The sequence below is a fragment of the Rattus norvegicus genome, chromosome 8 (assembly GCF_021556685.1).
Source record: "Rattus norvegicus strain SHRSP/BbbUtx chromosome 8, alternate assembly SHRSP_T2T, whole genome shotgun sequence".
Classification (NCBI taxonomy): domain Eukaryota; kingdom Metazoa; phylum Chordata; class Mammalia; order Rodentia; family Muridae; genus Rattus; species Rattus norvegicus.
In genome coordinates, this window is record NC_141541.1 from 124,989,415 (window position 1) to 124,999,186 (window position 9,772).

General features: G+C 43.3%; 1 long non-coding RNA gene across 1 annotated transcript; it reads left to right on the forward strand.

The window, feature by feature from the left end:
• The first annotated feature begins 617 nt into the window (after positions 1-617).
• On the forward strand, positions 618-8,044 carry LOC108351793 (uncharacterized). Its single transcript, NR_190847.1, is given in 2 exon segments — positions 618-763; positions 7,303-8,044. It is a non-coding gene; the product is annotated as an uncharacterized LOC108351793 (long non-coding RNA).
• The last annotated feature ends 1,728 nt before the right edge of the window (positions 8,045-9,772 follow it).

The following is a 9,772-nucleotide window of genomic DNA, read 5'->3' on the forward strand; positions in this document are numbered from 1 at the left end:
AGGAGCACGGATATAGAAATCAGATGGGTTAATTCTAAAATCATCTCTGCATGTGAACTCACACACAAACATGTATAGAGGCTCTAGTCACGATAGCCCCGAACAGAGCCGACCGCAACATCTGTCAATGAACTATAGCTGTTCAACCATGGGATGGAACGGTATGAACTTGTGACAGTGACAGAGGCAGCCGGGACAGGACACACACTGTATGATCCTGACTATGAAGTGTTCAGAATAAAGTGTCATGGTCGGAAGGGTTTCAGCCATGAGGAGAAAGGGCGAGAAGGAGTGTGGCTAGGGGCAAATGTGGACACTAAATAAAAGGAAGAGGGTTTGAGGACCCTAAAAGCCACAGAAGAGCACACAAACGAGTGCATTACATTAACTGCTGGTTATATCTTAATTTAAATAAAAGTATTAGGCTACCCTCTCCTGACAGTTTTGAAAGTTCAAAAACCTAAAATGCTCATGTCACAAAAGTCATGTTTACCTCATTAAAGGCGTTAGCCCGGCAAATAAGAGCACCGTGCTGTGTCACCCGTGACTGCGTCCTACTGAGCACGTGTAGGATGATGTCATTGTGCAGCAAGGCAGGCCTAGGATAAGCGAAGCCTATCATTGGATGAGAAGGAAGGGTAGGCGGGGGAAAAGTCTGGGGGCGGGGAGAAGGGGGGAGCAGGAGAAGCAGGCGATCAAGATGGCGTCTACAGAGGAGGATGGTTCAGATTTAGGTGAACTAGATCGATTTTATCTTATCCAGGTGGGTGGTTTATATCTTTATCAATTGGCAGTGAATTTATTGTGTGGATGAACTGTGGACCAAGAATTTAACATGTAAATCTAATTGCTAAATTACAAGTTTCTGGAACTTTGTTTTACTGGGCTAAAGAGGACAGGGTATGAAAGAAATGGTTGAGAGGCAGTTGGAGTGTGCGGATCTGGTTCTGTTGTCCACAGGAAGTGAGAATGTACAGGGCCTGTAGAATGAGGTGTGTGTGTGTGTGTGTGTGTGTGTGTGTGTGTGTGTGTGTGTGTGTGGCGTGGTAACTACGGCCTAGGGGAAGCATGGAGAGGGCGGCTAAAAGAGAGACAGCTAGAAGAGGGAGGCTTGTGGACCGCGAGGTAGAGTAGCCGCCAGAGTGAGAGTATCTGGCTCGCGGGAAAGATAGGAAACGTTCCTTTTTAATTTTGACCACAACAACCATGAGTGGCCACCAGAGCATCATGTCTCCACACGACTACCAACTGATTCTGAGGCAGCATTGTGTTCGAGTTCTCCACAAGGCAAGGCCTTTTGAGCTATGGTTCAGGGCTGTGAGTCCTTTGTAGGTGTACTTCAGACCCATCCACACAGCCACCAGCCTCTCTTTAGTCTTCACTTTCCTGTGCTCCCCTGTAGGATCCTCACCGTGTGAAAGCAAATGATGGTACTCATACAAGTCAATGCCATGCAGACAACTGGTCTATTCAGGGAGAAATTCGGGACATTCTCTAAAAGGAATAGCTCAGGGGTAGAGCACTTGCCTAGCATGCAAGAAACCCTCCGTCCGTTACATCCCTGGAGCTCTGTGTGTGCACGTAAACTTGACTTGGATGTGTCCGGGAAAGGAAACTGCCAAATGTAAAATACACGATGCAGACCAGAGTTTCAGAGGGCTCTACGTTTTATAAGCACCACCATTTTCATCATCATTTCTGACCTGTTATGTAAGTCCAATGAGCATTGTAATTTCTACTTAAAAAGTAAGGACACGGATATCGATTGTTGAGAAGTTAAACAGTCTTTGCGTGGCAGGAACAGAATTAAAATGCATCCTGACTCACATATCTTTACTGAGAAGAGCCTCCTCTTTTCTTCCCTACTGAGCTACCTCCCTGCCGAAGTCATTGGCAAGATCGTTCTGACTTTGTAGTCAAAATGCCTGCGAGAATTTTAAAGTGGGTGATTTGGTTGTGGTAATTCTATAACTTAAATTGGAAAGACGATGAAAAAAGTTGGGTAAAGGGATGGAATGCAGGTTTTAATGGCATATTGTGTAAAATATTGCAGGGAATTACCCAGGAGTAGCTCATTGAAATAGAGTAAATTTCTTTAAATTGCCCTCTCCCTTTTTTTCCCTCATTAACAAATTGCACAGAGGGAATGATTCTGCAAATGCACACAAAGTAATACAATGCTTACTAGCTTAGCAACCTACATGATTCAAAAGCACCCGAAACTAAACTGTCCCCCTTCACTGCACACTGACACAGACACACTCACTCCCCAAGTGTGGAGCCAGTGTGCACACAAACACAGACTCAACTTGCTTTCAAGGCATACACTCACGCGTGCACACACACATACACATACACGTGCACACACACCATACACATACACGTGCACACACACATGCACATGCACACACACACATACACATACACGTGCACACACACAAACACACATACACATACAGGTGCACACACACACATACACACACACACACACACACACACACACACACACTGCCCTTATTTTATAGCCTGAAGTAGTTTTCCTTCTAGTGTTTGCTTTGAAGAAGTAATAACACCTCAGAAGGATAAGGGCTCTTGAGACACCTGTGAAATAAACTCAATATCTACTCTTGTTGGAGAAAATTGCCATAAAATACCAAGTATCAGACTTTGGCTCACCCATCACTCCGCAAGAGTTTCTAGACAAGCCTTTGCTATTTACTTCGTTTCTCAGATTTTTCTCAGGCTGGTAATAAATATCCCATGATGCTCGCCAACCTACCTGAGCCCGCCCCCACATAAAATGACAGATGACCCTTCTCTGCAGCAGGCTGCATGGAGAATCCAGCCATGAAAGTCAACTGTCTCTTACAGGAGACTGAGGGATAATTCAACTGTGTACATGCTTCCTGTGCAAGTACCAGGGCCAGAGCGTGAGCTCCAGAACTCCTACAAGGAAGCCAGGAAAGGCAGTGTGAGCTTGAAACCCCAGCACTGGGAAGGCAGAGACAGGTAGACACTTGGGGCTTGCTGGGCCTCTGGCCTAACCTTCCTGGTAAACTCTAGGCCAATGGAAGATGCCTTGTCAAAATCTCAGGTAGAATAACACTCAAGGCTGAACACTGACCTCCACTTGGAAGAGCGCACACACACACACACACACACACACACACACACACACACACACACACACACAGAGAGACAGAGACAGAGACAGAGACAGAGACAGAGACCAAGATTCCTCCTTATCCCCTCTCTCCATCCCCAGTAAGTAGTGCTGGTCATAAGGGAATGTCTGCTTGCTCTCCCTGGGAAACATTACCAATAAAATGAGTGATAGCCATCCCTGAGACAAACCCAGCAGTACATGGAACCAATCTAACTGAAACATCATAAAAGTACACATAAGACCACTGCATTAGTGGAGCGGGGTCGGGGGTGAAGGACAGGAAGAGGAGAGGGTTGGCGGGATGTAGCGGTTCTCCAGTATTAGACCACAGCGCTTTGCTCCTCTCCAGTGTTTTCCCACTCCATCTCCGTCCCCTTGCATGGGTGGAGATGAATGAGGCAGGATGAAGGCAGGGAGGAGCTCTGTTTGTGTGCCTCCTTTCATTCCAACACTGGATCTGACCCTTTACCCCTCATTTGGTACCTAATGAACAAAGTGTAAAGCTGGAAATAACTGTCCTGTGAGCAGAATGGCGTCTAAGGTAAGGCAAGTGAAGTGTGTGCAAAGCTTCTGAGGTAGGTCTCCTGAGGCTGAGCGTTCAAGGATGACCTGGGCCACATCGTGAAATCCCATCTCAAAAAGTTACAAGACACCAATTGCTAACACGTAAGCACAGTGCAAACTTTCTTAAAGCAATAGGCAAATAGGAAATAGAGAAGTGGATGTGTGTCTAGGTACATGTGCAAGGGCACACATGACCTTACACTCACATGCATGCACACGCAAGCATATTTTATGCACTTGTGTAAGATGTAAAAGATATGAAAGTCCTTATTCTCATCCATTCAATGAAGATCTCTGGGAAAGGAGGAAAGAAAGAAAGAAACAAAGGAACAAAGAAACAAAGGAAGAAACAAAGGAAGAAACAAAGAAAGAAACAAAGAAAGAAACAAAGAAAGAAACAAAGAAAGAAACAAAGAAACAAAGAGACTAGTTTTCTTTATAGAATTGAATTTGCAGGGGCTGGAGAAATGGCTCAGTGGTTTAGAGCACTGACTATTCTTCCAGAGGTCCTGAGTTCAAGTCCCAGCAACCACGTGGTGGCTCACAATCATCTGCAATGGGATCTGATGCCCTCTTCTGGTGTCTCTGAAGACAGCTATAGTGTATTTATATATAAATAAATAAAATCTTTTTTTAAAAAAAAGAATTGAATTTGCGGTCAAATGTATGACTCTGCAAACTGGAGTGAGCTGTGCACCTTAGAGACACACCCAAGACTGCCTTCCCTGTATCTGAAGCCCGAAGGCCAAGAAAATGGTAGGAACACTTCAATAATTTGAAAGGATTGTGGGAGGCTGTCTATGGACAACTTCAAATGTTTCTTGGGAATCCTGTATAATAAGGGTCCTTAGACTTCCGTATACTTTATACCCATAACCATACCAGGTAACTCAGTAAAGACAAGGCAGGAAAATCTCTGCATGGCTCTGGCATGAGAGATTGTTCATGAGCCAAGCTAAAGTCCTCATCACATGTATATTCTGTGGAGAAAAAGACTGAGCGTCTTCTCAACCATGGGAAAGCTTCCCTACCAAACTTCCAATCCTGCTCAAGAAAGCAGAATGAGAAATGACACAAAGTCAACTTAGCCCATGCAGCAAATAAATAAATAAAATATATATTCTGAATGTTATAGGCAGAGTGTGGTAGGAGCTGGGGCAGAGGAATCTACACCATGCACAGACAGACTAGAAGACTAAAAGCAAAGAGATTACAAATAGGTGTGGTGGGGCCCATCTTTGATCCCAGCACTTGAAGGGTAGAAGCAGGAAAATTGTCAGAAGTTCAAGGACATCCTGGTCTCTCTATGTAAAGTGTTCCAGAAAAACATAAAGAAGGAAGAGAAGGAGGAGGAGGAAGAGGAAGATGACAAGGAAGGGAGAGAGAGAAGGGAGGAGGAGGGAGGGAGAGGGGGGAGGGTACAAAAATGAAAGAAGGCGATTGGGAATGAAGAGAGGTGGGTAGGTTTTAGAATGTGCACCCTTTCTCACACATCACACACAACACCAGGAGGGTTCTAACTGTGTGCTAGAAGAATGCATCTGGAAGCCGTATATATCCCTTCTATGGAGGAGCATTCACAGAAGCCCAAAGTAAGAGGGGGGCTCGCACTAGAAGAATGTGAAGGCACTGGTGCCCACAGCCATGGCAATATAAAACACAGTCCAATTACGATCCCAATGCTCATAAATCCTCGCCCTAAAGTCCACATGCCTCGGGTTCTTTTACCAAATACAACATCTCCAGTTCTCAACATCAACAAAAAAAAAAAAATTACAAACCACGCTAAAATGAAACAGAATCTCCATCTGAAGAAATGAAGAAAGCATCGATTGAACCAGGCGAAGACATGACCTGGATTTCAGGTGTCATTAGAAAGTGAATTTAAAAAGGAAACTATTGTAAGTGTAGATGCAATGAAATAGCAGATACTATTAATCAAGGGTGTCATGTAGAGAGAAGGGTGGGAATTCTGAAAATCAAAAGAGATGGTAAGAATCAGAACCACTGTAACCCAATGAGATGCCACCAATGGGGGCACCAACACATATGCCTATCAACAGACTGAATGTGGGTAAAGACAGGGTGGGGGATGTGGCAAAAATTAGGAGAAAGTTTCCCAACCATCATACATGGAGATACCATGGCAATAATAATGAGGATTTAATAGGAATAAGACATTTCAACTATAAGACCAGAAAGAAAACGTTAGGATCTCTACTGCTTTGGACTTCTGTAAATGCTCACCTGGAGCTCTCTGGGAGTGTAAGGTGGGTGTGGACCATGGGCTGGAATATCCACAGTAGAGCAGCCTCAAACCCAGCCCCAGACATACAGAACAAGAGAATAAATACAAAACTACTATGCCTAACACATCCAGACTTTAGGAGAAATGCTGCAAACATTCTTGGGGAAAAACCAAGAGACCAGATGACCCCATCTATAGAGAGCTAGTAATAAATGCTGCAGATTGCTGTCACACTTGCTAAGGTCTAGGTGAGTCAGAGAAGTAATTCAGCTTCTCCAGGAGATACATCCCCACAGCAAATTTCCTGTTGCTCTTGCTCTCACAGTCCTCCTATAGCTTCCGCAATGCTCCCTGAGATTCAGGAACAGGGATTGTGCTGGAGTTGTATCAGCTGGGACTGGGGACCACTGGAGATGTATCAGCAGGGACTGGGCACCACATGATCTCTAGTTCTCTGCATTTTGCGCAGTCATAGATTTCTGCAAACCTAAGTTTTCTTGATGAGGAGTGAGAAGTACACACAACTGGCAAGTAAGGGGGTAAACTTTAGAACGTAGCTAGGGACTATGCTGTCTTAGTAAATCTGCATTTGTTGGTTCCCCAAGGTCCATGATTCATTTCACTAGCTTCAGATCATCATGGCTGCCTAAACAGGATCCAGAGAACTCTGACACCAGTAGACAAGGGAACATAGAAGGGGGAAAGATCTGGAGGCCCCAACCATATGGGAAGAACTGTGGGCAACACGGAAAGCAGGAGAGATAGTCATGCCCAGGAAAGAGCACCCTGCAGTTGGTTATCAAGTACTAAGTGGTCAACCCTGAGATCATGTGCATGCAGGAACAGTATACAGACTAAATAGGCGGTATTTATGCATTTAGGAAGTATGTGTGCATGTGTGGTGTGTGTGTGTGTGTGTGTGTGTGTGTGTGTGTGTGTGTGTAAGAACATTTATTAAAATTGAGGCCACAAATTTAAGATAGAATAAGAGAGTAAATAGAGGGAGAAAAAGGAAGGGAGAAATGGTGTAATTACATTCTGATTTTTAAAAATTATATAGATATATGGTAACTTAAATAGTTGAAATCTTAATAAGTATTATACATCAAGTTAGAATTCTGTGTATGTGACATTATCTTCTGAAGTAAAAAGGTTTTTTTTTTTGTAAACTAAATTGAAGAAATTCATTGCCAGCAAATGAACCCTGCAAGAAACGTTAAAAAGAAGTTCTTCAGGGAGAGGAAAAGCAAGAAGCTAGAAAGTCAGAAGGTGACAGCAAAGGAGTCCATGGGTGTTAAATAAAATCTTTCATTTTCTCTCATAGATCTAACAGAAAATTGCTCACAGTGATAACACAGCACCGAAACCACGTTGGTTACAGCATAAGGTTAAATGAAGCCAACGGCAGCCTTGTCGCCAGATGGGAAGAGCCGATTGGGAATGCTTTGTTATAAGGGATAATGGCTAATATTGATTTCCAACTTGCCAGATCTACAATCACCAAGGAGACAGACTTCTGGGCATGTCTCTGGGAGGGTTTCTACAATGAGTTAATTTAAATAGGCAGTCACAATCTAAATGTGGAGCGCACCATTCCATAGACTGGGGCCCTGCACTGAATAAAGGCAAAGTGTACAAAGAGTGAAAGTTCTCTCTCTCTGCTTCCTGGCTATGGATGCCATGTGAGCAACTGCCTCCAGCTTCTGCTGCCATGTTGCCTCTGCTGTGATGGACTGTGCCCTCAAACTAGGAATCCGAATAAGTCCTCTCTTCCCCATGTTGCTTTCATGAGGTATTTTGTCATTACTAATTACTAAGTAACTAACAGGTAAACTAGTCACCTATGTAGTTTAATGCGATGTTGTAGTTTAATGTGAAGCCCATCTTGGAATAGTTGGAACTTTACATGGTAATCTATGCGAAAACAAGCTACTCTATGAGAAGAGAAGAGATAAAACCCAATAAAGAGATGTTCTACCAAGACCAAAGAAGGGTAAAAAAGAAATGTGCGAGGAGGAGACATCAGTACAAAATGACGCTTATTAAATGTCTGAAATGGATTTGAAGACATTTTGAAAAGCCAAATATGTTATTGACAAGAACCCATTTTAAATATCTGGACACAGACAAGCTAAAAGCTAAAGTGATGGACAAAGATATGTGGTACAGGTATGGCCCACACACATGTTAGGTTAGAACTAGATACAAGTCTACAATGGAGAACCCAAGGGTCCACTTTAAAACATAGTAGATAAAAACAAAACAAAACAAAACAAGCAAACAAACAAAAACAAACAAAAAATGGTCAATCATGCCTCAAGCAAATGGTAGAAAATCAAAACTCAAGTAGACAAAGAGATGGTTTAATGGTTAAGAGTGAGTGCTATTGTTGAGGAGGACAAGAGTTCAGATCCCAGGACCCTTAACAAGTAGCTCATGGTCTCCTATGGTTACAGCTCCATGGGACCCAATGCCTTCTTCTGATTTCTGTTACCACCTGCATACACATGTACACACACACGAACGCACGCACACACAGAGCATGAAATCCAATTTTTATTGACCAGCTAGCTAATCTTTAGCATGAAGTAGGGCCAGCCCTGAAGGTGTGTGTATGTGTGTGTGTGTGTGTGTGTGTGTGTGTGTGTGTGTGTGTGTGTGTGTGGTGTTTGTCGTTGCTGAGGCTGATTTGAAGATAGATCAGGAACATGAAATTGGGTAGGTAGAGAGGTGGGGGAAACCTCAGAGAAATGTGGAAAAGGAAAAATATTTTCAAATCTATGAAATTCTCAAAAAATATTAATATTAAAAAGAAACCTGTACCTCCTAATAGACAAATTCATCTGCCTTGGACTGACTGACTCACGGATATCAGACACCACAGAACGGCAGGTTCAGGAATAAAGCACTTGCCAATGTCTTAGACATCAACAGCAAAAGTGCCATTGGCAAAATTCACTGATGAGGGACAAGGGAGCTCCATGTCAGCCAAGAAGATCCCCACCACCCCAGAAAACATGCCCATGGTTATTCTACTCATAAATGTCATGGTTCCAAAGCTCAGTGAGCTCCGAGATGAGCTGACCAATCAAGATCCAGGGGTAATGAACCTGGGTATATAAGGTGTAGAGAATGTTCTGGTCACGGAGGGTGGTTATTGGCCATGCATGGAAGAACTAAGAACTAAGACTTGTCTCTGCAGTGATAATAGGTGAGCTTAGGCTTAAAGGATGACTTGATATCCGCATACTTCAAGGCTCCATTCTTCCATTAAATAGCTCTGAGAACCCAGGAAAATCACATAACCTCTCTGGGGTTAGCAGTTTTTAATCCATAAACTGAAGGAGAAAGAATGAGGATTTTTTAAAGGTTCTTTTTGCGTGATCAGTCAAGAGCTTTATCGACTTGTGAAAGAGTAGAAATATCATCATACTTTCCCCTACAGACCAAGCCATACATCACTTCTTTTCTCCCTTTCTTTCTTTCTTTCTTTCTTTCTTTCTTTCTTTCTTTCTTTCTTTCTTTCTTTCTTCCCTCCCTCCCTCCGTCTCTCTCTCTCTCTCTCTCTCTCTCTCTCTCTCTCTCTCTCTCTCTCTCTCTCTTTCTTTCTTCATGCTTGCTTTGACCATTCACACGATCCTATGCTCCACAACCACTATTCCCCCAAACATCACTTCCTACACCCCCACATTATACCACTAAAAAAGAAGGGCGAAGAAAGTGAAGTTTTAAATGACAAGCACCTCCTTCCCACTTACCTAAGCTAAGACTATGCATTTAGTCCCTTGCTATGG